Source organism: Puma concolor, chromosome D1, assembly GCF_028749965.1.
Source record: "Puma concolor isolate L17-30 chromosome D1, mPumCon1.1.hap2, whole genome shotgun sequence".
Lineage (NCBI taxonomy): Eukaryota > Metazoa > Chordata > Mammalia > Carnivora > Felidae > Puma > Puma concolor.
In genome coordinates, this window is record NC_141676.1 from 99,603,681 (window position 1) to 99,630,545 (window position 26,865).

The 26,865-nt window shown below is 54.0% G+C and overlaps 2 long non-coding RNA genes across 7 annotated transcripts; both read right to left on the minus strand.

Annotated features, from left to right (window-relative positions):
• Positions 1-3,054: 3,054 nt before the first annotated feature.
• LOC147576923 (uncharacterized) lies at positions 3,055-12,246 on the minus strand. 2 transcript variants are annotated; one of them, XR_015241296.1, is made up of 3 exons: positions 12,150-12,246; positions 8,085-8,222; positions 3,055-4,423 (listed from the first exon to the last, which is right to left on the minus strand). It is a non-coding gene; the product is annotated as an uncharacterized LOC147576923 (long non-coding RNA). The 2 variants fall into 2 exon arrangements; XR_015241295.1 differs by lacking the exon at positions 3,055-4,423 and adding an exon at positions 4,450-6,247.
• Positions 12,247-12,473: 227 nt separating this feature from the next.
• On the minus strand, positions 12,474-24,855 carry LOC147576924 (uncharacterized). 5 transcript variants are annotated; one of them, XR_015241300.1, is made up of 5 exons: positions 20,114-21,425; positions 17,282-17,557; positions 15,956-16,125; positions 15,411-15,483; positions 12,474-12,542 (listed from the first exon to the last, which is right to left on the minus strand). It is a non-coding gene; the product is annotated as an uncharacterized LOC147576924 (long non-coding RNA). The 5 variants fall into 5 exon arrangements; XR_015241301.1 differs by lacking the exon at positions 15,411-15,483 and having other exon boundaries at positions 20,114-21,424; XR_015241298.1 differs by lacking the exon at positions 12,474-12,542 and adding an exon at positions 24,400-24,855 and having other exon boundaries at positions 14,979-16,125; positions 20,114-20,246.
• Positions 24,856-26,865: the final 2,010 nt, after the last annotated feature.

Consider the following 26,865-nt stretch of genomic DNA (forward strand, 5'->3'; position numbering starts at 1 on the left):
CACACACACACACACACACACACACACACACGTTGGGTGTTATTCTTATTTTTAAAATCTTTTCTAATCCAATGGCCAAAACAATTTTATTGTTTACACTTCCATGTCTTTTCTAGTGGAAGATTCTGTAGGGCCTCGTAGTCCACAGTAAGGAGTTCGGGTTTTATCCTAAACCCCAACAGAGGAGTCTTATCATCCGATTTTCATTTCAAGAAGTTTGGCTTGCTGGTGAGAGGATGCTGGGCTGGAGGCGGACAAGAACGGAGGCAGGGAGACCACAGCGAGGCTACTGCAGTCGTCCTAGCGGGGCATATACCTGGGCTGGGGCAGCGGTGCGGGGGTTGGGAAACAGACCGACTCTGCATTTGCCGGTGGCTCAAAATGCTAGAATGAGGGGAAGGAGGAATCCCGAATGATTCTTAAGTTTGGGGCCTGATTAACTGGAAAGATGATAGTTATATAGTGCCGACTGTGTGACAGGCACCGTTCTCAAGGTTAGACATATTTTCAGTCACTCAGTCTCCTCAGCTCTGTCAAGTAGGTCCTGGGATAATCCCCATTTACAGCTGAGGGCACAGAACCAAGCAGCAAAGAGCTAGAGTCAGGATTCCAACCCAGAGTCCACACTCCTGGAAGACAGGCTCACAGCCTCTGTTGAGGAAGGTGGAGCGGGTTAGGGAGGCAGAGAAGACTGGGGTAGAGGGGAGGGGGACGGGAGGGGGAGAAGGGAGCATCTCAGGATGGGACGCGGCTTCAGCCCCCAGAGGACCTGACCCCGGGAAGGCTGTGCATTATGGCTGGACGAGTGAGACCTTCAGGAAATCCGCAAGGAGGCGGATGACGGAAGAGTTGAGCAGGCTTTAGGAGGGCACCTTCAGGGACGGGGGGGGTGCCCAGGTGACGAGGGGGCAGTGGTTGAATGCCGCACAGGTCACTTGGGTTTGCACTCACCCTTCGCTGAAGGCGCCGCTTAGCACTGCCCCAACCCACAGCCCTCCCTTTCAAATTCGCACACTTGCCTGCGCCTCTTTGAAAGACTTACCTTTTCATTTCCAAATATTGTTTGTGCGTTTTAAACCGTACACGTATATGCTTATTATAAGACATTACACTGAAAGGTAGAAAAAAATTAAACTCACTCATAGGTCACCCAGAGAGTCGTCTGTAGAGGTTAGACGCTTATTTTAGATGGAAAGAAAGATAAATGACAGTTTGTTTAAAAACCGGCACCTTGGGGCGCCTGGGTGGTTCTGTCGGTTAAGCGGCCGACTTCGGCTCAGGTCACGATCTCACACTCCGTGAGTTCGAGCCCCGCGTCGGGCTCTGTGCTGACCGCTCAGAGCCTGGAGCCTGTTTCAGATTCTGTGTCTCCCTCTCTCTGACCCTCCCCCATTCATGCTCTGTCTCTCTCTGTCTCAAAAATAAATAAACGTTAAAAAAAATAAAAAAAAAACAAAACCAAAAAAAAACGGCACCTTAACATACATTGTTTTGTATACTGATTTTTTTTTTTTTTTGCACATTAAATATTCTTCTCAAACAGTGATTTTCATAGCTGCGTGGCTGCCCTTATGTGGATGTACCACCACTTAACCTCTCGTGGGGGGCATTTATGCTGTTTCCAGTGTTTTGTCTTTGAAACTAAAATCATAATGAACTTATTTGTATGTAAATCTCTGTGCGCATCTGATTATTTCCTTGGGATGAATTCCCATGGGGCACTGCTGGTCCACAGCGTTTAAACTTTGTGAGGTCTGATACCCACCCCCCTGCCAAGGCGCTCGGAATAGCACCACGACCTACCACCCACACTGCTTCCAGAAGCTCCTAAGTGTCCTTCCTGCTTCCTTTTACTCAACCCAAACCATTGTCATGGCGGCCAGAACCTCTTCGTGAAACAGTAATGGCAGGTGGTATCACCTCCCCTGAAAACAGGACTCCCCTCATGCTTTGTGGGCATTACTTCTCCAGCTGCCCTTCCCACCATGTCCTGTCTGGTCTCTTCTCGGTTCATCAAAGATCTCTCCCACCACAGGACCTTTGCACATGAAGTCCCTCTTCTGATGGCTCACGTCTTCTTACCAACCGTGACTCAGCCCGGCTCTGCCTCCTTGGAAATGACTTCACTAACCTCCCCTCCTTTGTCTCCAGCTCCCTTTTGATTTCCTTCAAGGTCCTTCACGTGTGTAAATGCAGTAAAGCTTTGGTTTGCGAGCATAGTTCATTCTGGAAACACGCTTGTCGTCCAAAGCACTTGTACATCAAAGTAAATTTCAAGAACCATTGGCTCAGTGGTGGTCATGTGACATTCAGTGCCATGTACTACTCGTAGAGCCACACGTCGCTCCTTTATCAAGTTAAAATTTATTATACATTTTTGCTTGCCTTACAGAACACTCGCAGAACAAGTTACTGGCAATCCAAGGTCTTACTGTATTTAATTGTATTTTTTACTTATTAGTTTTCACTTTCCCTGCACTAAACGGTACGCTCTGTGAAGGCAAGGACTTAATTTCACTCACTACTATCCACCCAGTTCCTAACCCAGTGCTTAACAGAAAGTTGGTCTCTGTATAAATATCATCATGTCGTCTTCCAAAAAGGTCGTACTCTCCTACCCTTCCACCAGTAATGCATGAAAGCGGAGGTCACCACATCCTCACCAACACTGAGAATTATGCCCTTTTTTGCAAAATAGGAATCTTTGCTAACATGACGGCAAAAATAATATTTCACTGGGGGCGCCTGGGTGGCTCAGTTGGTTAAGCATCTGACTTCGGCTCAGGTCATGATCTCACGGCTGGTGAGTTTGAGCCCTGAGTCAGGCTCTGTGCCGACAGCTCAGAGCCTGGAGCCTGCTTCAGATTCTGTGTCTCCCTCTCTCTCTCTGCTCCTCCCCTGCTCTCTCTCTCTCTCTCTAAAATAAATACTGAAAAAAATTTTAAGTAATATTTCATTGTTTAAACCTGATTACTGGTGACGTAGTGACGTCGTGTTTATCAGGCTCCTCGTGTAGTCCATAGTAAAAGACCCATTTCTAACCTGTGGTGATTGTCTTTATTCTTAAAGCTATTCGGGAAAAGAAGGTGTTCTAGCTCCAACTTCTGGACTCTTCTAGAGAAAAAAACCAAAAAACGGAACCGTTGTTGCTGAAGGCTGACCTCGATCCTTCCTGCCGCTGCTGTTTTTATCTTCCTCTTATCGGGCCCTTGTGGGATTGGTAAGAAAGTGTGCAACTGCCCTCGCGGCCCTCTCACCAGCGTCCCTGTCCTGCCTCCTGTGCCCAGCGTGAGGGAGCAAAGCCTGCGTGCCCCTCCCTCCCCCCACCCCCCCAGCGCTGAGCGGCAGATTAAATGACTCCATTCAAGAAGGGAGGCTGTACTGGTAAGGTGCAATCATCTCCGACTAAAATCTCTTTTTCAGATATATAATGGTCTAATCAATATTAATAGAGAGGCTTATCTGTTTTCCTCATCTCCCATGTCCTTAAGAGTAGATAAAACGCTTGTAAAATAGGATTCTATTCAGCATATACTGATTGCTTCCAAAACGCATTTTCTCGAGATCTGTCATCAAGTGGGAGTCATTACGGAACCGCTAGGCCCAGCGCCGCCGTTGACAAATTTGGGGAAGATTCTTTGATTATTTTACCCAACATGTGATTTAACGGCTATGGAGCTTCTCTACATTCGAAATGTGTTCGCACCTGTCCCGCAAGGCCATCCTGGAAGGCAGAGGATTTTCGACAAATGGACGTTCAGAGGAGGGAGGGCTCTAGAGCCCAGGTGTAGGGGGAGAGCAGGGGAGACCCCCGGGCATCAGGGGTGGGAAGGGAGCAGACCCCCACAGACACCCGCACGGTGGCCTGTGTCAGAGTCCAGCTCTGAAGGCAGGTGAAGCAGGGAGAGAACAGGGCGGCCCCAGGAGCAGGCCTGGGGGGTCTGCCGTGTACGAGCCCGGGCCGGTCACCAGACCCTGCCTGAGCGCTTTCGCTTGTCCTGAATCCGGGACGAGCCCAGTGCCTTCCAGACCCCAGGTCTAACCTCATCTACTTCTTAGGGGGGTTGGGACAGCAGCGCCCCTTTGGGATGCCTCAATTTTCAGGGCAGCACTACTCGATGAGTACTTTGTAGACTTTGAATCCAGTAGGAATAAAAATAGAGTATGATACAGACACGGTATGAATAAAAATCGTGGAAGCAAAACAAAGTATTATGGCCGACTTAAAAATCCATGACGAACCAATCCCATGACTAGACAGGCTGTACTTTGACAGCTTATGACATGTGTCATATATAGCATATAATCCAGCGCAGCCGTTTAAAAGCATCGTGGAGATCTGGACATGTTGACGCAGAAAGACATCCAAGACACGTTGCTGAGTGAAAAAAAGCGAGTTGCAGAATGATTCATACAAGGTGAGCTATGGGAGGAAAGAAGAAAATAGTGTGTAATTAACAGGTATTTTATTTCTTAGGGAAAAGACTCCAGACGGATGTAATAAACTGATAACAAGGGTTACTTTCATGGTCCCTGCTCTGGAGCAGGGAAAAGATTTAGGGAGGGTGGGGGAAAGAGGATGTTAGCATTATCTGTAATTTTTTAGGGGGAGGGTACATAGTCATGCATTTCTTGTGGAACTAAAAATTATTAATAAAAACATCTGGATTGGAGCGCCTGGGTGGCTCAGTCAGTTACGTGCCCGATTTTTGCCCAGGTCATGATCTCGCGGTCCGTGAGTTCGAGCCCCGCGTTGGGCTCTGTGCTGACAGCTCGGAGCCTGGAGCCTGCCTCAGATTCTGTGTCTCCCTCTCTCTCTCGGTCCCTCCCCCCACTTACACTCTGTCTCCCTCAAAACATTAAAAATGAACGAAACATTAAAAAAAAAAGAATAAACAAGTAAATAAAAACATCTGGATTACTTGGATTTCCACGTCTTGACCGCTAGCTTACATCAGGCACAAAAAAACCTCCATTCCAGATGGATCACAGATCTAAATGTCGGAGGTCTAGTAATAATAAAGCTTTTAGGAGAAACTAGAAAAATACCTTTAGACTCTGAGCTAGGCAAAAAAAAAAAAAAAAAAATTTTTTTTTTGACTGGACACAAAAGACATCCACTATAAAGGAAAAAGCCAGTAAGTTAGACTACATTGAATTAAGCTACCTTCAAAAAGAGGGTTCCTGCTCACAGTATAATGTCCTCACAGGTCGCTTATCAGTTTCAGGGAAAAAATATCACTGAACCCCACCTGGACCAGGTAGGTGATCAAAATTAGCATCCTTAACGAGGAGCAGAGAGAAACTGTGTGGCCCCGGATGCAAGACCCGGCGACCACTCGCACGGGGTGCCAGCCAGCAAAGCAATATTTCCTCTAATCATAAGAAAGTATCAGACAAACAAAATGAGGAACGTTCCATCTGAGAGGGAAGAGGGGGAGGGACTGTATTGTTCAAAATGTCAATGTCATAAAAGACAAAGAAAGGCCATGGAAATGTTCCTGATTGAAAGAAACTGAAAAGACGTGACAGTAAGAACAATGCCTGACTCTAGACAGGATTCTGTACTGGAAGAGGGAAGACGCCACAAAGGGCATTATTAGATCAACTTCAAAAATGGAAATACAGATAGTAAGGTAGATAGAAGTATTATGGCAACGTCAAGCAGACTGAAGTTGGTAGCTGCAGGGTGATCATGGACGGGAATGTTCCTAAGAAATACAGACGGAATCATTTGGGAGTAAAAGGTCATCATGTACACAACTTACTCTCAAGGTTCAGAAAAGCGTTGTGTGTGTGTGTGTGTGTGTGTGTGTGTGCGTGGAGTGGGGCAGCGTGGTGAGAGAGTACACACGATAAAGCAAATAAGAGAGAGCAGGCTAGTTCCCTGATCTCTTCTTATAAGGACACCGATCCTATCAGATCAGGGCCCCCCTCTTAGGACGTCAGTTAATCTTCGTTACTTCCACAGAGGCCCCGTCTCCGAATACAGCCACCCCTGGAAGCCCTAAGGCTTCAACATACGAATTTGGGTGGGACCCAAACGCTCGGTCCAGAACAAGCGTGAACACTGAGAAGCAGGGATCAATGGGACCATCCTGGGAGCTGCTGCCACGGGCACTATTTCCAGAGGCTGAGCACAAGCACGCACGCTGGCCTAGCAGTCCACGCCAGCGGAAGTGTGTGCAGACGGGCGCCAAAGTCTCGTACGAGAATGTTCACAGCAGCACCGTTCGCAACAGCACGCCTGAAAACAATCCACATGCCCATCAACAGAAGGACGGATAAATAAATCGTGCATAATCATACAAAGGAATGCGAGACATCAATAAGAACGAACGAGTGACGGCCATAGGCAATAGAAATCAATCTCTAAAGTAGTGCAGAGGGAAGAAAGCCTTTACCCAGATTCACCTACTGCTCGGGGAAATTGTGCCAGACGCAAATGAGTACATATTTATGGTCTCATTTCTGGGAAGTCGGAAAGGTAAGGGCAAATTTAGTTTAGCTAGAAGCCAGATTGGTGCTTACCCTTGGTGGAGGGAGCGGGGAGGCTGGAATAGGGCAAAGGGGACTTCTAGGGGCTGGTGAGGTTCCGTTTCCAGACGTGCTGTGTTCACCAAGTTGCACATTTATGACTTTGCACGTTTATGCATGCATTCTTTAATTAAGGGTTTACATTAAAAAAGAGATACCTGGATACTTATTAAGTTGGGATTCTAGAATCACGCATGGCCCCTCTAAAATTCCAAATCAGGAGGTAAGGAGTGGGGTGAGTGGGAGGTGAACAGGTCCCAAATCTGCTTTTTAGGAATTTTTTATTCAATTTTAAATTTAATTCAAATTTATTTAAAATAGATTTAAAAAAAAAAAAACAGTTCACCTATTTCCCCCACCCCCTCCCCCTACCTTTCGCAACCACCACACCAATCTGTCCGCTGTATCCATGAGTTGAGATTTCTGGATTGTTGTTTGTCGTTTATTGCTTTTTGGTTTACACCTGTAAGAGAGCTCGTACGGTATTTGTCTTGCCTGACTTACTGCATTTAGCACAATACCTTCCAGGTCCATCCATATTGTGGAACATAGTAGGTGCTTAATATATGTTTTTTCTTTTTTTAAAAATTTTTTTTTAACGTTTATTTATTTTTGAGACAGAGAGAGACAGAGCATGAACAGGGGAGGGGCAGAGAGAGAGGGAGACACAGAATCAGAAACAGGCTCCAGGCTCTGAGCTGTCAGCACAGAGCCCGATGCGGGGCTCGAACTCACGGACCACGAGATCGTAACCTGAGCCGAAGTCGGCCGCTTAACCGACTGAGCCACCTAGGCGCCCCTGTTTTTTCTTTTTTTAAACCAACTTGAATAGAAGGAACCAGAGCTGACAGCCCCACCTTTGCCAGGAGAATTCTACTTTCTATTCTGCCCCGGCCCACCCTTGGGTCCAGAAAACCCTATTTCCACCTGTCTCTGCTGGATACACCCTCCTCCTCTTCTCAGGTCCCTTTTTCCTTGCTCCACTGAGGCTCAGCACCAATCCCTCCTTTCTTCTCCCATTCTTTGTCCTCCAGGTCCATGCACCTGGGTGAAGGGGAGAAGGGGCCTTTCTTATGCAGTAAAATTTTCATCTTTATCAGCACCCGTGACATTGTCACCTGACAGAGCTCCCAGCCCTGCCAATTACGCCACCTCTCCAGCCCTCTCCCCAAACCCCCACCGCGCCAGCCCTGCAGAGAAACTACCTGGCTGTATACACCTCTTCTCCCTAGTCCGAGAAGGGAACCCTCTCAGTTTGTAAACCCTCATTCCTGCCATCAGAATGGAAGCCGTCTAGGGGCGCCTGGGTGGCGCAGTCGGTTAAGCGTCCGACTTCAGCCAGGTCACGATCTCACGGTCCGGGAGTTCGAGCCCCGCGTCGGGCTCTGGGCTGACGGCTCGGAGCCTGGAGCCTGTTTCCGACTCTGTGTCTCCCTCTCTCTCTGCCCCTCCCCCGCTCATGCTCTGTCTCTCTCTCTGTCCCAAAAATAAATAAATAAATAAATAAATAAATAAATAAACGTTGAGAATGGAAGCCGTCTACTCACTTTAGAACCACAGGCTTTAAAGAGGGGAGGAGCAGGAAGGAGGGATTCCCAATGGGCAGGAAGAAACTTTGGGGCGTGATGGATATGATGCAGAGGAGGAAAAACTTCCTTCTACCCTCTTAGGTTCCATGGCTGGGCCTAAGAATTAAATTGACATAAGACATGGAAAAAAAAAAAAAAACGGGAAAAAAGCATACACACCTTATTTAATATTTGTACTTGTACACAAGAATCTTCAAAAGGAAAATGAAGACCCAAAGAAACCATTAGGTTCCAGAGTGTATATCCTTTTTGTTTTTATCATTTAAAAAATTTTTTTAATGTTTATTCATTTTTGAGAGGGGGAGAGAGGGGCAGAGAGAGAAGGAGAAACAGAAACCGAAGCAGGCTCCAGGCTCTGAGCTGTCAGCATGGAGCCTGACGTGGGGCTCGAACTCAAAAACTGTGAGATCATGACCTGAGCCGAAGTTGGATGCTTAACTGACTGAGCCACCCAGGTGCCCCTATGTCCTTTTTATTTTTTGTTATTTTTTAAGTGTTTACTTATTTATTTTTGAGAGAGAGAGAGAACAAGCAGAGGAGGTGCAGACACACACACACACACACACACACACACACACACACACAAAATCTGAAGGCTCCAGGCTCTGAGCTGTCAGTGCAGAGTCCAACACGGGGCTCAAACCCACGAGCCATGAGATCATGACCTGAGCCAAAGTCGGGCACTTAACCAACGGAGCCACCCAGGCGCCCCAAGTTCATATCCTTTTTAAATAAAGAATGATAAATTGTGGGGACGTGACAAGATGGACGTGCTTAGACCAGGGCCAGTAACTGTGGCACAGTGATTAGTGATGGGAGATCAGAGTTACTTTGGGGAGTCTGTCTGCATAGAACCCTCTCGGTGTTGACTCTCAGTTTCTGGTGATGAGAATGTTCTCTTCTTCCTAGTACAAGGAGGGCATCTTTCTCCCGGGAAACGTTGGGACCGGCTTTTAGGTAGAGAGGGGAGGTCAGAGAGCCCTTCCTGCATCTGCTGTTTCTCAAGTGCCTCGAGATCAAAATAATTATTAAGCAGGGGCACCTGAGTGGCTCAGTCGGTGAAGCATCTGACTTCCTCTCAGGTCATGATCTCACGGTCCGTGAGTTCGAGCCCCACGTCAGGCTCTGTGCTGACAGCTCAGAGCCTGGAGCCCGCTTCAGATTCTGTGTCTCCCTCTCTCTCTCTGCCCCTTCCCCCCTTGTGCTCTGTCTCTCAAAAGTAAATAAACGTTTTAAAATTTTTTCAACAAAAAAAAGGTCAAACATAGAGGGGTGCCTGGGTGGCTCCATCAGGTAAGCACCAACTTCAGCTCAGGTCATGATCTTGAGGTTCGTGAGTTTGAGTCCCGCATCGAGTTCTCTGTTGTCAGAGCAGAGCCTGCTTTGGATCCTCGTTCTCTCTCTCTCTCCCTCTCTCTCTGCCCTTCCCCCTGCTCTCTCTCTCTCTCTCTCTCTCTCAAAAATAAATAAAACATTAAAAAATTTAAAAAGGTCAAATATAGAAACAAAGAGTAGAAGTTGGGGCTGGGGAGAAATAGGGAGACGTTGGTAAAAGGATGCAAACTTTCAGCTATACGGTGAGTGAGATGTGAAGATCGAACGTATGGCATGGTGACCATAGTTGAGAGCACCGTGTATCGCATCAGTGAAACTTGCTAAGCGAGTAGAACTGAAATGTTCTCACATTTCAAACAAACAAGAGATGCATTTGCAAAAATTAACTAGATGGGGGGATCCTGGCCCGATGTATACACATATCAAATCACCATGATGTACACTTTAAATATCTTCCAATTTTACTTGTCAGTTACCCCTGGAGAAACTGAGGGGGGCGGGAGAGAGAAGGAAGTCCACGAGAGGAAAGTGACTTGCCCAAGGTCTGTCAGAGAATTCTAACAGACTAGAGAACTGATCTCAAATCTGTCTTCGTGGCCAGAACTCACACCATGGTTGTCAAGCCGAGTGAAAACATTTCAAGCAGCTTCTGTTCTTAGTATATAATTGGCCAGAGAAAGGCTGGACTTGGGGCGCCTGGGTGGCTTAGTCGGTTAAGCGTCCGACTTCGGCTCAGGTCGTGATCTCATGGTCCGTGAGTTTGAGCCCCGTGTCGGGCTCTGTGCTGACAGCTCGGAGCCCGGAGCCTGTTTCAGATTCTGTGTCTCCCTCTCTCTGACCCTCCCCTGTTCATGCTCTGTTTCTCTCTATCTCAAAAATAAATAAACATTAAAAAAAATTTAAAAAGAAAAAGAAAGGCTGGACTTGGTCTGCAGAGCGTTAGGGAGACTCGGCCCCCGTCTTGACCGGGCTTCTTTGCCAGGACAGACTTGCCGACGGGGCTGGTGTGATGGGGGTGGGCAGTCACTTGCTCCTGCCTTGGTCCCTTGCCTCAGTGAGCGGTGATTGACAGCGGGATTCTGGGATTCAGGAAGAACAGGGCAGGGCCCCCATCCCCTAGGGGCTTAGTCCAGCATGGTGTATGGACCCCTAACCAGATCATTACAATGGAGCAGCAAAACAAGTCGAGGGTTCTCAACCCAGCCCAGGCAGGGCTTCCTGGAGGAGGTGATGCCCCTGAATGCCTTGCCTCCTCTTGGAGGTCCCCACATCCACCCCTGCTGCCCCACCAACTTGGGGCCTTCTCCCACCCCCCAAGCATTTCTCAAGCACAACCCCTTCCTTTTCTTCTCCTCAACACAACTGACCCAGGTGGCCTTTTCATAAGGAACTTCACCGGAAGTTAAAGAGCATAAATAAGGGAAATTACCAGCAGTCTGGCTGCGACAGGCCCGGTTTCTGATCCTGGTCCTGCGATGACCGTCAACTGAATCCCAAGTGCCTGCATATCTCACAGAACCCCGTCCATTTGCAGCCGTTCTTCACTCTCTATCTTGATGCCCGTCCCTTCTCGAATATCCAACACCAAGAAGTCACGCTCCGGGCAAACGGTGGGTAAGAAATGGGCTTAGCACTCCCTCCTCTCTCCCCTCTCCACAACAGGCTCAGAAGCCCTCCCCTCTCTATCCCATTCTCAAGGGCAACTCGGGGTTCTCCTACAGAGGTATCCCCAGAAAACTTAGCACCCAGGAAGGCAAGGAGAAGGGCTTCCTTCAGAGGAGAACACACAGGGCACGGAATCTGGAGTGGGGACCATAACGGGAGATCACTAAGTCCGTGGGACTGGGGCACCTGGACTCAGCTGGTCAAGTGTCCAACTCTTGATTTCGGCTCAGGTCATGATCTTGCAGTTGGTGAGTTCAAGCCCCGACGTGGGCTCTGCACTGACAGCGAAGAAACTGATTGGGATTCTCTCCCTCCCTCTCTCTCTGCCCTTTCCCCCTTTGCAAAATAAATAAATAAACTTTTAAAAATTAAAAAAAAAAATAAGTCCATAGGACTAGCCTCTCCTTCTCTATGCCCGTCTGCAATCCCCCCCACACACCCCGTTGATCCCTATTAACCCCCACCATGATCTTTAAATTAAGGATGTAGGAATAGTCTCATAGGGGTGCGATAACATGCCTACGGAGAGGAAATGAGGAGATATTGATTGAGATCCACCGGGTATACAGTACATAGAATAATGCTCCCCAAGTGTCTCCCTCCTCTTCCTCGTGAATATACTCCCTTCCATGGCAAAAGAGACTCTGCAGAGATGATTAGGCTAAGGATCTTGAGATGGAGAGATTATCCTGGATTATCTGGGTGGGCCCAACACGATCACAAGGGTCCCTGTTAGTAAAAGAGGGGGCCAGGAGAGTTGGACTCAGAGTGACAGAGCACAAGGGAGACTTCACTGGCCACTTCCGGCTTTGAAGATGGGGAGTAGGAGCCACGAAGTCAAGGAAATGGAGAGGCCTCCAGAAGCAGAACAGCCCCTCTCCTGAGCCTCCAGAGAGGAATGCAGTCCCACCGACACCTTGATTTTAGCCCCGTGAGACCCCAGTCGGGCTTCTGCCCCCAAGAACTGTGGGATGATGATAAGTGTGTGTTGTATGTCACCGAATTTGAAAGTTACCTACCTACCTGCAACACCTCCCGAGGGATTGGTTGAGGGCGCTGAGGCTCAGATTGTCTGATGACCTGCTCCAGGCCACCCAGCTGCTCTTAAGCGTGGGTTTCTTTTTTTTTTTTTTTTTTTTTTTTTTTAACGTTTATTTATTTTTGAGACAGAGAGACAGAGCATGAACAGGGGAGGGTCACAGAGAGAGGGAGACACAGAATCTGAAACAGGCTCCAGGCTCTGAGCGGTCAGCACAGAGCCCGACGCGGGGCTTGAACCCACGGACCGTGAGATCATGACCTGAGCCGAAGTCGGACGCTTAACCGACCAAGCCACCCAGGTGCCCCAAGCGTGGGTTTCTTAACAGCAGAGCCTGAGGCAGGGGTTCGGGATTCATGATTTCTTGAGGGAGTCCCCTTCAGCCAAAACACGTAAAAAAGTAAGAGAAGCAGCAGAGGGAAGGGCATGAGGGTCTCAGGGCAAGTCACTGCATGGGTCACCCCCGAACATAAATCAGCCAAGAATATTACCTCCACTCCTGGCAAGGCGCTCAGCCCACTGTTCCCTGCGTCAGCCCGTCATTGGCTGGCTGGTGGGTGCCCTGAGGAGCCGCTAGAGGTAACCCACTGCCCAGAGGGCAGATCTCTGCAGAAGGGGCAGCTATGAGCCGTCAGCAGCCCACACTCACGCAGTCAGGGATGGGTAAGTCACAGCAGCATCCCCACAGGTGTGGCCCCGGCCCCGTCTCCGACAGATGTGAGAGCCCACAGCCCCGGGCATGTATGGACCGGCCAGAGAGCACTGCGCACCGAGGCATGGAAAGGGGGCAGCTGGAGCTGGAGACAGGTGTCCGGGCCGGTGAGGCGGCGGGCCAGAGGCTGGGGGCCCCCACGGTGCCCAGGCAGCAGCACCCCATCCTCCCCCACCCCAGACCAGAGCCTTGCAGGTTCCTGATTCTCCAAGGAAATTGGATGTTGATGGTGTTCACAGCCCCCTCTCCCCTTCTCCTTGCCCTCCCCTCTTTCTTTCTGAGCCCTGCCCCTGAAGCTATTAATATCCAACTTGAACTAAACTGTGATTGTATTTCAACTTTCCTTTTTTTTTTTTTTTTTTTGCCACAAGCAGGTTGTTTCTTCAGGGTGGTGAGCAGAGCTGGGATCTTGCGTCTTTCCAGCCCACAGTCTGAGGGCTGATCATACAGAACTGACCCGCCTATACCAGGTCCAGGAGGAAGATGAGCGTTTCGTTTTCTGCCTGTTTTATGTGGTGGCAGCTTCTGTGCCCGTCAGGAAACTCTGAACACATTTCATGGCCGGCTAACGGAGCAGAAATGTGCTCTCTAGTGAGGCCGCGGCCAGGCCACGGGGAGCTTGGGGAGAGGCTCTGCCCATGGGCCACCGGCTGCTGTCCGGACAGGATGGAGGAGGGAGGGTGGCAGGGAGAGGGCTAGAAGCCTGCCCAGAGGACACGCAAGGCGGCACCTGCCGTTCACAGAGGGGTCTGCCGTCTCCGGTATCTTATCAGCCCCTTGATGATGCTGGAGAGAGTGCTGTGGGGCACCCCAGTCCACAAGCGGGGAAGCCCATGCCCAGACTGACCTCACGCCGTGCCCACGGATTACCAGAAAGGTCAGGGATGGAGCTCAGGTGTCCTGACCCACAGCCTGCCCTCCAGCCTGGGCTCCAGCTCTTGCCGCCAGGGCGAGAATAAGATGGGGCTCCCCCAGGCCAAGCCCCTGCTCCCTGAGCTTTCCTCCCTTCCCAACCAGCAGCCAAGCGAGCTATGTGTTTCCCACCAGGCCTCTTGGGCCCAGAACCCTGCCTCCTCTTGCCCACGCCAGAGGGCAGGTGGAGACCAGGGCTGAGTTTAAACCCCCAGAGCCAAAGGTCATACAGTCCCTCTTCCAGCCCAGGAACACAGCCCCACCAGGACCCCCAGACAGTCATGCTGGGGACCACTTTGTCCCAGAGGCAGGAAGTTCATCAGTGGTTGGTTTGCCTGGGACAAAAAAAAAAAAAAAAAAAAACCCTGGAAGATGGAACACCCAGAGAGTTCCTGGGCTTGGCTGCTGGCATCTGCATTGCATTGCCAGGGGAAGAAGTAAGCTGGGGGTTGACCCGCCTGGGGGGAGAGCTGGCCGCTTACTTCCTAGAAGTAGCTGCTTTTGTCGACCCCCTGCTACATGCCATGCAGTGTGCAAAGAGCTCTACATGAGCCATCTTGAGGAACCTGCACACTGGCCCTGTGACACAGAGCCAAATATCCCTATTGTATAGACAAGAGAAAGTCCTCACGTGAGAACGCCCCTGCAGTCTCCTTGCATCCACTTAACTCCCAGAGACCATCACAGCAGAGAGGAGGAGCCTCCATTCACCAAAGGGGAAGTGAGGCTCAGAGAGCTTAGGCAACTTGCCGAAGGTCTCCTAGCATTGACAAGCGCCGGTCGGTGCCGGACTTGTCCCCAAGGTCCCACTTGCTCGTTTCCACCACGGCTTCCGTAGCAGGGGGCAGGGGCAAGGGGAGGGGGCTTCTACGTCCAGGATGGAATCTACACACTGGACAATGAACGGGGGAGCTCGAGGTCCCTCCCCACACACCCAGGCCACAGAGGGCAGCCACGGACAAATGACAGACACTTTGCCCTGGGAGGAGAAAGCCTCACTGCAGCCCTGCTCTGGATACTGCCCTCCAGAGTCTGTGCTGGGGACACATGCATCCCTTTGGTGGGCATTTATTAAGTACCTATTGCCGGTCATATACTTGGCCAGCAATCTGCAGAGCCCAGCTGAAGTTCCCCAGCTCGGCTCCCCCGGCCTGGTACTCTTTACCCCCCCCACTACACGCTCCCTCTGTTTTGCAGTCCCCCAGATATGCACGCGTGTACGCATGCAAATGCACACATGTGCACACACACACACACACACACACACACACACACAACCTCCCCTAACCAGCCACCCGTAAATTAGGTCAGGCCCTCGAGCCAAAGTGAGGATGAACAGAACGGATGGAGGGATGCAGCGGCTCAGCAGACCAAATCTTGGGAGAAGGGGATGGAGGGGAGAGATGGAGAGGGGACAGGGTGGGCGTGGCTGCCTGGGAAGACGGGACAGTTTCAGGAAGAGGCCAGTGCGGTGCGCACTGGAGGGGGCCCTGGGTGCGAATGTGACGTTGGAACAGGCAGACTCGGGCAGCCCTCGGCAGTTTAAGTGCAATGCAGGGAGGTGGATGGGTTGGGAGTCAGCCCCCTCATAATGCGGGGCCCTGGGGGAAGGTTTACAGACCTGCTCTGAGCCTCCATTTCAACATCTGCAAAATAGGGACGTGGCACTGGGATGATCGTGGGGATGACGTGAGCTGGAGTGTGGGGCATGGAAGGACTTCAGAGGCATGAATCACCTGCAGGGCGGCTGGGTCTGCCTCTGCTCCCGCCCTTACCCATAACAGCAAACACAAGGTCAAAGGGCACTCTGCGCCTGGCACCGTTCTAGGGCTCCCCGTGAATTCCATCCTGGCATTCTCATGCCCACCCTAGGAGGTGATGCTCTGGCCATCACCCCCAGTTCTGAGCAGGGAATGGAAGCACAGTGCTTGCCCCAGATCAGGGCAGAGCCAGGCTTAGAAGGCTCCGGACCCTTTGCTCCTTCCCTCCGCCCCACCACAGACTCTGCCGCTCCCGCTGGCTGCCCGGTCTCAGCAGCAAGACTCAGCTTTGTGCCCCGAGGAGCACCTTGGGCAGCCAGGCAGCAGGGCAGGGATTTGGTTTCGCTGTGGGGGAAGAAGCTCCGAAAGACCTCCTTGACTAGAAGCTTCTCCTCGGCTGGCTTACCCCGAGACCTTTAAAGCGAACGGAGGCATCATCTTCAGAAGACCCCGGTTGAAATACACGTCGATACGTGGGAGGGCTCTGCTATGGTCTGTTTAGCAGAGGCCGGGTTGGTTGGTTAGAGGACTGGCTTTGATTTTAGAGAGGCACACAGAGGTGAAGAGGATCATGGTCTGGAAAAAAAAGCACAGAACCACACAGGGACGGATGAGGGCAGTCCGCAGGGGAGGGACAGAGCGGGGGGGGGGGGGGGGTGGGTGCACAGTCGGCACAGGAGACTGACGCCAGGTAGAAGATTCACACTGTTTTTCATACGTTTTTCAAGGAAGTGACATACAGATCAAAGAGGAGGGAGTGGCTCTCAAATGGAGCTAGAGGAGAGGAGGCAAAGCCCTTTTTACTCAGCCTCCATTACCCACCCCCATCGCGGTGCCTCCACGGCAATCTCCACAGGCCCGGGGTCCCCCAGGAACCCAGTTTGCAAACCACTAATCTCCCCTCAAGGAGCAGTGGCCTTGGAGTCAGTTCAGGGATCTCCTCTGTAAAATCTCGGAGGTCTCTCCTGGCTGTGACATTCTAGGTGATTTGGGGAGAGGAATAAAGGGGGCCGGCCAGGGACAGTATTGCTGACCACAGACCCTCCCTGGTTCAGCCAGGCTTTGGGGTCACATTTCCTTTTCCCAGAGCCCTGACCCTGAGCACAGACCTCCGTGGACCCCTGGGACTGGTACGCAGGAACCGGTGACAGATGACAAAAGATGAGGTGTGGGGTCCCGTCCCTGACCCCCCAACTGCTCACAAGGTCCACCCACATGCATCCGATGCTTGCATTCCTGTACTGTGTCCCCACCAGGAAACGGCCGGCTTTGGCCGATTGATATCACGGGGTGTGGAGTCAGCAGCGTCGGCCTGAGCCCCGTCCTGCCCCTTCCTGGCTGAGCCTTCCTGGGCCATTAGGAAGCATTATTGCATTTTCTCCCCTCAGAAACCTCACAGGGCCGGGAGGGCAGAGACGATTATCCTCCTTGTATAGCTGAGTGAAGTGGGGCTCAATGAGATGAAGTGACGCTTCCAAGGTCACACAGCTAAACCCTGGCAGAGCCATAAACTAGGACCGAGTCCTTTCCCCCGTGAGCCTCCCGTGGGGCTCAGATGTTACACCTGCAAGGCTCTCGACGCCGGGTAGAGGGTGGGGGGCGGGTGGGCAAGTGGGAGATGCCCAGACCTCCTCCCTGGAGGGCAGTGGGGTGCACAGGCCCTAGGATGACCACAGAGGCAGTGGAGCAGGGCACCAGGGGCTGGAGGGGGACGGCAAAGGCCTCAACTCACCCTCGACACTCATCACGGCACTGGGCGCTCAGGAGAGCGAGGCGTGGTGCCTCGGAAGCAAGTGGACAAAAGCTATGACGGCAGGTGAGCTTCCGGGACTCAGACGCCTCCCTCAAGGCAAGGCCGGGAAAAGAGCCCTGGGCTCCCAGATAAAAGGTTCTGGCCCATGGGGTGGAGGAAGACCTGGGACCCCACGCAGAAGGGAACTCAGACGTGGAAGGAAAGGCCATTCTGGAGTCTGTGCGGGAGCCTCAGATCCAGGGTCCCGCAGGAGGCCTGAAAGGAGAAGGGGACAGGGTGAGGATAATAAGCTGGCACATCCCAGGGGTGGGGGCACGCAGCGGACGGGCTGCAAAGCAGCAGATGACCGTGTCATCCCCCACCCGAGCCTGCACCTTTGTCCCAAATCCCTTCCCCTGGCCAGGGCGGTCCACGAGGCCCCGGCCTCCGGGCCCCCACCTGCAGCCGGGGTGGCTCCGGTGCAGCTGCCCGACCCTCCTCCTCTCCCACTGGTTCAATTATTCATCTAGCGAGTTCTCAGCGTTGGAGTTCATCTCTCCCCCTTCTCAGCAACGCCCAACGTCCCCCCCACCCCAAGCACACCAAGTTCGGGGAGGGGAAAAGCGCTGGCGGTTCCGTGTGGTGTTGATTAGAGTATTGATCCTGGCTCCAGCCCGCTGTTGCAGCCCCAGCATCCATCAATGCCAGGCAGGGCGGGCGGCAGACTGGCCTCGGGCCGGGCCAGACCGGAGCGCGCCAGGAGCTGCTTTCTGGCTGGAGCGAGGCCGGGTGCGCTGGGCTCTGCGAGGCGGGGCTGGGTGCTGGCCACCTGTGACCCCCATCACCTCCCTCCTCTCCCGGCCCCTTTGCTCTGTGGCCCTTGATTATTCATGGCTGCTTTTATCTGGTCGTTCTGGCTGACAGCAGGTCCCCCTCGTTTAGGGAACCCCTCCAGTAAACTCCTCCTCTGCAAAGTCCTCCGGTGAGGTTCGGATGACACTCCACTTCCCCCCGCGCGTGCAGAAACTGAGGCTCACAGAGGTGAGGCGAGGTCAGGCCACTTGGGCAGGGGAGGGGCCAGACCTGAATGTCACTTTTCTGCCAGGCCACACCGCTCCCCCCCCAGCAAAAGGAACAGAGACGCTAATTGAGCCGCTATGTGCCAGGGACACATTCCCTCGCTGACAACTCGTATTTGTCTTGTGATGCAGAGGTTCATTATCCTCATTTTACAGATGACGACACTTAAGTCACTTGTCTCCCGGTGGCACAGCTAGGAAGTGGCAGCACCGGATTCAGACCCTTGTCTGTGAAACTCCGGACCCCAGCTCTTTCTGTGTATCTGGCAAGTCCCCGTTGAGAAGTGGTTTCACCCCCGTGTTCTCGTCGTCCCTTTACGCTCACTACAAGCGAATTGGTGCTATTATCCCCTATTTCTCAATCAGGGGGTCACAGGGGAAACTGAGGCGTGGTGTGGGGACGCGGCTGGAGAGGGCAGAACCCGGACTCCAGGCTAGGTCTGCTGACTGCTGCTTCTCTCATGCCAAGTCCACCCCCCGTGTGACCTCTCCGGGGCTGGACTGCCACAGAAACCCAACTTGCTCCTTTTCAAGGAAGCCTTCTTAGACTTGCTGCGGGGCGACCGCTCCCTCTCTCTCCACGGCTCCAGGTTCTCTCCAGAAAGGAATGAATGTGCTCAGTGTCACCGCCAGCCTTCCAGAACTCCCCTGCCCCTTCCCTCCACCGGGCCTCCTCTCTTCCCTTCTACCTGTGACCCCTGCTCAGGCACACTACCTCCAGGGAGCCCAAGCCCACCTGACCCCCATCACCCACCACTCGGCCTCGGAGGCCAGGCTTCTGATCTCACCACTGAGCGCAGCAGCCTGGGCAAGTCGTTTCTACCCTCGGTTTCTCACCTATGCACCTCATTGGAACCACCCAGAAGCTCTGTAGACTATTAAAATGCCAGGCTCCCGCTCCTGAGATTCCGATTCAGTGGCGCTGGGGTGAGGCCTGGTCATCTGCATTGTGGAAAGCACGCAGGTTTTCATTCAACCAATATTTATTGGATGTCTGTCCAACTGGGAAGCCCAGCATGGACAGGAGCCACGGCACGCTGGGTGGCCTCGGGGGTTGCCGAAGCTCTGCTCTCTGTGTGCACAGGGCATCACCCCGCTTGTGCAGTGTGGGGTGGAGAGAGGGTGGCGAGTGTGACATGGAAGGAGCTGGATGTGTGAGGAGCAGGGGAGCGTCACCTGCTATGTTCTGTGTGCTGCAGCGGTCAGGAACCGCCAGGCTGGATGGCTTCTGGGGTCCCTGCCACACGGAGGACCCGCGGTTCGCCTGTGCCTTTCACGTGCCCCTCACACCGGCCTTTTGTCTGTTTCCTGGCATCCCCGACCCTCGTGCTCCTCTACATGGCTGGACCACCCCCTGCCCCTGGGAGAGGGCCCTGCATAGCGGGTGTGGCCCAGGAGACCTTGGGCCGGTTGACCCCTGGGTCCCAGGCTCCCACCTGCTCCCTGCCTCGCGTTGAGCTCTAGTTGCGGAAGGCGGGAAGGAAAGCGGGTTGGTGGCCGTCCCCGCACCAGCCTTGAGTTAGCACTGGTGGCAGTGCTGGGGCTGGAAAGCTGCTACGACTACAAATGGATCCGTTGTGCACTGAGCTGCTGATCGAGAAGACAGAAAGCCACATCACCCATTGGGACCCAGAGTCTCTCCCTTGGGCTACCGGGGTGGGTGGAGAGAGAAGGAGGGAGACAGAGGGAGGGAGGGAGACAGAGAGAGAGAGGGAAAGAGAGAGAGAAAGAGAAAGAGCTGCTCCTGCCTTACCTGGAGTCTTTGCAGGGCCCCAGGGAGGGAAGGTGGGAACCCAGGCTCAGTCTCAGCCTCTGCTTCCGGGCAGCCCTGGGCTTTCTTGTCCTTTCTCCGGAACCAGCGGGCAGCTCAACCTGGAACAGAAGAGCTAAAGCAGCAGATACTTTAGAAATGTATTTCCATCTCATTTATAACTCTGTAGTTTGACATGGTCTGGGAGCAAAGGACAGACCCTTCGCCTTCATGCAGCTGGCTCGGGGGCACGCGTTTTCTTTTCTCCAGCGCTGCGAGCACAGGAGGCTGAGAGGGTGCCGGCGTCCAAAGCCCTGGGGAGGGAAGCCTAGCCTGGGTGGCTCCTTTGGAAGCTTCGCCCAGGTGTAGTTCTGTGATGAGAACATGGAGAATCGGGTCCTGCCAGCTCCACGTCGAGCCCAGGCACTCCGAGCCTTCCCTTCCCGGCCCGGGGCTGTCAGGTGCCGGAATGGCCGTGGGAGAAGCGGGCCACACGGACGCCAGTGCCCAGCTGACGCTGTGCCAGACTCTGTGCCCAAGCTTCACCTTCCCCTTGGGGTCTCCGGCTGACCCATACTCAGGCTGCAGGCCAGGCCTGCTGCCTGTCACTGCGGCCCATCTGACCCTGCCCGTAGGTCCCGATGGCTCAATCACATAGGGGCCCAAGGGTGCAGGGATAGCCGGGGAAGACTCACCGCCCGAGTCACAGGAGTTGGACTCCCACGGCATGGTGTGGCTCATTGCCAAAGTGGGGACCACCACAAAGCTCCCCCCCTCTGGTCCCCTCTGCCTCCACTTGAGCTACAGTCACGAACTTTCGACCCAGGCTTGAATCCGAACCCAGGTTCCTCCTAACTGCGTGATCTGAGAAAGCTGTTATCCCTGTAGCGCTTGGTCCTTCCTCCGAGCGATGGGAGGACAATACCTGGTCGTACCGGCGCGACGGGATCGAAACCCCAAGCCCGGGCCTGAGTACGTGGTTCACGCTCAGTTTCTGATGGCCTTTGCTGTTCTCCACGAGGCGCGTGCCATCTTCAACCCCCGCTGTCCAGGAACCCTTCCCAGACCCCCAGGATCCTGCTGATCCTTACAAGTTGTCCCTGGTGCCTGGGGAGCACTTCCCTGTTCAAGGGAGGGCTTCCTGCTTCCACCTGTCCGGGGACCCTCCTCTTCTCGGGACGATTCACAACCACAGTGTCCTCCTGCTCTTGGGGCAAACGCTGCCTGCCCTCCCAGGCAGCCTTATCCCAACGACCACCTGCCAAGGACCCCAGCGGTTAGCCAGGGTCTGCTCCCACCCTGCACTCAGTGGAGGCTGACACCTACACCAATGGGGGGGATTTCTTTTTAAGTTTTTATTTATTTCTTTTGGGGGGGGTGGCGAGGATGAAACGAAAGCGATCCGGTACCTGCTACCTCCCTGACTGCGAGAGTCCTCCCCTCCAAGTGGAGCACGACCATTACAGTCGCTAAGCACCTCACAGAGTTCTCCAAAGGACCAGGTGAGATAACCCTGGCAAGAGCTTTTGTAGCAAGACCATTCCCGCTCTTGCCGGCGGGCCTGCGGGGCCCCACCCTTCAGGGCGAGTCCTTTCAGGTTTCCTAAGGAGATCATTTGACAGATGAAGAGACTCCGGTTCAGAGAGGTTAAGTCCCCTCCCCATACTGGCCAACCCCTCGCTTTGTGAGAGACAGAAACCCAAGTCAAACTGGCTTCAGCAAGCAAGAGAAAAAAGGAACCGGCTCTTGGAAGTGAACTGTGCGGGAGGAGGTATGGTTTCAGTGTTTCAGGTGTGGCTGTATCCAGGCACTCTACTGAGGTTACTGAGTACATGGGTTCTCCATCACTGCACTCTGCTCTCCTGTGTGGCTTTATTCTCCAGAAGAGTCTCCCCGAGCACAGACGAAGCATCTTTGGGTATACTTCTATCAGCTTGGCCATGCCAGGGGAAAGAGAACCCCTTCCAGAATTTCCAACAAACGTCCTAAGGCTGACTTCCCCATCTCTGGATCAATCCCTGTGGCCAGGGTGATCTGAGCTCTTCAGAGACACAGCTGAGAGAAGACTGGGAAAAGGAAAAAGCCAGAAAGCTGACTACCCGAAGCAAAGAAGGTGGTGGGGCCTCCAGAAACAGCAAGATCAAGCAGCCCTCCCAGGGACCAATCTGATGGTCCAACTTCCAAACTCTTTTTATTGTGTTGTTGTTGTTGTTGTTGTTGTTGTTAGTGCATATTGCTGGGTGGTTTTTTTTTTTAATGTTTATTTATTCTTTATTTAGAGAGAGCACGAGCAAGGGAGGGGCAGAGAGATAGGGAGAGAGAGAATCCCAAGCAGGCTTAGCAAGGTCAGCACACAGAACCCAATGCAGGCCTTGAACCCACGAAACCGTGAGATCATGACCTGAGCCAAAACCAAGAGTCAGACGCTTAACCGTCTGAGCCACGCTGGCGCCCGATTGCTGGGGTTTTTAATGCTATATCCTACGCCAGGGAGTTGATGAGAACCCACACAGGGCACGGGGAGGTGGGTAGCTAGAAAGGCAGGGCTGGCTGTGAAGGGTCTTGAGTCCTCAGCCAAGGAGTCTGGGGTTTGGGGCAGGGTCCCACGCAGGGTCTCCTGGGGTCCCAACACTTCACCTCAGGCTGGTGGCCACAGGATCAGCATGGAGCCCCCAGGAGTTCGAGGGCTGACCTACTCAGACACATGCCTGGATGAGTCTTGGGCGGCAGCCAGCAGGCCTGGAGGTAGACAGCCACACTCACTAGAGGGGTCTAGCGGGAAGCTCAAGGCCCAGAGAAGCCAAGGCCAGCGTGCATGCCTCCTGCCCACTTCCCCTCATTTGCTCACTCTCTTTTCAGAGCCCTGATACATTTGAAGCACCAATGTCACTCTGACCTCTTTCTTTTCCTGCCTAGAGGCCTCCTTCCCCTCCTCATGAAGGCATGGAGCTGTGTGTGAGCCATGTGTGTGCCCGCGCATGAGCATACGCCCACGTGTGTGCACAACAGCACGTCGCAAAGGAGCCCCTCCTCTCTGGGGTGGTGACACCCATCTGGGGACGGCAGGGCAGAGGGCGTTTGAGGCTCCTCTGCCTCTCTCCAGCCCGGCCTGCTCTTTCTGTATTTACCAGCCCTCTGAGCGAGGGCATCCAAAGAAAGGATGGGGAATGGGATTTCAGGAGAAAGCAGGTCAAGTGCAGAACTAGGAGCAAGAAACAAGGGGGTAGGGATGCTGAGAAGCAGAGAGAAAGGGGGGGCGAGGCTGACAGGCAGGGTCAGAGGCGCAAACATGTGCTTCCCTGGTGGCGGGGCAGGGGCCCAAGGGAGAGGACACAGGAAACAGTCGGGTCTGGGACCCAGGAGGAGCAGGGCCGTGTGGCTGTCGGCGACGAGCATGCCCTGGCCTGGACGGGGGGACAGAGGGCCCCCCAGCCTCTCTGGCACTGCCTCCCCCTGCCCATATTCCTCCCTCCCCAGAGGGCCGAGTTCCAGTACACAAAGCATAAATGGACATGACAGGTCCCTGCCCCTCTGGACTCCCTGTCTCGTTCCCGGCTATACGCGTCTGCACCCCTGCCAGCCTCCACAGCACCTTCCTCCACAGGGGTCAGCACGCCGGGCTCCTCTTAGGACCCTTCCAGCCCACCCCACATCACAGCCATATCCATCACCAGAAACTGGGTGCCAGCATCCGAGCAAGGATGGGTGCTCTGCAGCCTTTCCAGTCCCGCTCCACCCAGGGCCCAGCGTAAGAAGCCCGAAAACCTTGCTGCCCTATGAAGACCAGGAACCCCTCCCCGTCATGGGGTGCAAGGGGCACATTGCAGGTGTGAATGAACCCGCTGCAGGGAGTCTCAGTTCCAGTCTGGTGACCCTGGAGAAGAAGGAGCTGGACCAACACGGAGACTTGACTGGGGTTTCCGGGAGACTGCCCACCTCAGAGATGCTGCTTCCCAGTTACCACCTGTGGTCCCCAGATCATCAGCTGCCCGCTCTTCCAGAGACGCCCGATCTGATGGGGCACAGGAGGCTCGCATGAATTAGGACCCCAGCACTTCTCGCTTTCCTGTCTGCACCCGCCAACCTCTGGGACCACAGTCAGCGTGCTGGGTGGTGGGGGCAGTGTGTGTGTGTAGGGGGTGGGGGGGGGTGGGATCATCATTATTACAAGCCAAGGAAGGGAAGTTCCCAGACCAGAAGCAGGGAAAAAAAAAATAGACGCACAGGCATCTGCGTCCCCCAGAGAGGGAGGAATCTTACATCCAGCCCCGCTCTGTTCTGTGACTCACCATTCAGGATGGGATGTCATCCCCGCTCCACCGCCATCTCCTCCTTTCTAGAAACCGATGCTTCATGAATCTTGCATCAGGTTCAGAAGCGGGAGACGTACAGCAGACACCGCAAGGCTCCTTTCACGTTGTGCAGGGGCGGGGGGCGGGGGGCGTGTACACACGCCAAGTTGCACACGCTGCTGTGCGCGCCGACCCCGGCACCTTAACCCTCGTGCACAGCCACACCCCGTGCATCCGTGCAGAGCTCCGTCAGAATTGCAGAAAAGCCTCTCACAGAGCCACACACACACGTCCCCACACCCTACCCGGCACACGGGTAACAGACCAGCACGCGGTCGCAGGCGCGGAGCACAGACTCGCAGGCGGCAGCCAAGGGCTCCTGGGCTGAGCTTCCTCATCTTGTGCAGAGCACATCCACACGGGCACACCCACATTCCGACATCCACCCCACCCCGAACACGCTGCAGACATTCCCGTCCCCGTGACTCACCACTCCACGTTTGGGACGCACGCGGGAATCGCTCCCTCTGCCTTTTCCCTCTCTTCATTTAGAAACCCTGAAAAACCGCGTGTATGTTTCACAGCTTACAAAGCACTCGTGTGGATTATCTTATTTATTCCTCACCGCAGCCCCCAGAAGTGGCATTCTTACTCCTACCATTTGTTGCGCGAGCGCAAGGAGCTGGGACCTTCCCCGGGTCACGTGGGTTGTGTGTGGCCCAGATGGGCCAGGATCCCAGTCTGTCTGATTCCAAACATCCTGCTTCCCTTCATAGACTTGTCACTGGGCCTCCGGGGCACCCTTGAGCAAACTAGGGAAAGGTGCCCCCTCCGGGCAGACATGACCCTGTAGCAGGGTGCCTCGTTCGGCGTAGGTTCAAGGTCAGCCCCCACTCCCCCCAGGCCTGGGCGCCTGTGTGCTGATGGGCAGCCGGACAACCACACGGGGCAGCCCTGCTCCGCCCACCCACCCCGAGAGGCCCCCCTCTTCAACATAGCCCTCTTTTTCCCCCTGTGTGCCAGGCAAGGCAGGGACCCCTCCCCAAACCACCTGTGAGGCATGGGCTCTCATTTGACTTTGACCCCAAACCACTAAGCATCCCCTAGGATGCTTAGGAAGCCCCTCTTGCTAGGGCCGTGGAGGAAGTTTCCACAGACGGCCCAAAGACCCGGGGGCCTCCGCCGCCCACATCGGCCTGGCTCCCCACTCCCCTCTCCACACAGTGCCAACGTCGGCACACCGAGGCCACCTCACCCTTTCAAAGCCTCCCTGGCCTCAACTCCCTCCCTCTTTCTGGGAGCTTTCTGGGGCTCTTGCATGCTGTTTGGTAAATAAATCGAGGGCAGCGGGAATAATATACCTGTCAAACAGCAGCCAGCTTCCAATTTCCGCTGTCAGCCCTGCCCAGCCGCGCCACGCGGGGCCTACTGACACGCTGCCACAAGCAATACATTTCCCCAGGTCCCCGCAGGTGGGGGGCAGGCTGTTACCAGGGGACTCCCCACCAGTCAGCACAGGCTGCAGGGCAGACCTGAAGAAGAACTTTCCCATGCAAGGCCGGATAGGAGAGGGGCTGAGGTGAGGTTGGGCTGCCTGGGAGGGCAGGGGAGGCAGAGGCAGGGGGGTATTAGAAGGTCCCTTCGGGCGCCTCTCCACGGAAGGGGGTCAGGAAGGGCCTTCGCACCCCGTCACTACAGGAGCATCTCCCCCAGCATGGCTCCTTTCTGATATCAGGCAGGCTAAGGTCCTAGGACTTGGGGGATTGATAGGATCCTGCAGGAGGGCAGGGAAGGGGTCATTGATTCCAGCCCTCTGCCCCTGGCCGTGCTGCCCTCTCGTCATTGCAGTTGTCAAGAGGTTAGGCAGTCTTCCTTCCAGAGAAAGCAGCACCCCCAGTTCAGCCACGACAGGCATTTCGGTTAGGAAGTCCTTTATCCGGCCTGACTTTGCCACCATAGCCTCAAACTACTGCTCTGATCCTGAGGAGCACGTCAGCGAAGGCTTCACCTTCCAGGGCCTCCCACCAATTCATACACCTCCCACCAGCTCCCAGCTTTCTCCTCCTCAGACAGGAGCTCTGTCTGCCCTCCTGGACCTTCACAGCCTCCGAGGGCCACTGTGGCCAGCCCTCCCCAAGCCCTCGGGGCCCCCTCACGGCAGCTCAGCGGCGGGGCCCTGGTGGACACAGCCCTCCCTGCGTGTTCTCAGGGCACCTGGAACTCGTACACACTCATTGCCTTGCAGGTTCCAAGCAAGGTGTCTCCCCCACTGCCCGTTCCCTCACGTCAGGTCAATTCAGGTCAAAGATGCCCTGGCAATTCGACTGCAGGCTGGAGGCCGGGGCTGGAAGGAGGAAGCCGAGCGGCCCCAGCAGGGAACGTCCTGAAAATTGCTCATCCCTCTGGGCCTAGCACCGTAAATTTGGGGCCTGGACCCTCACGGCTGAAAGGTCAGGTAGTCTA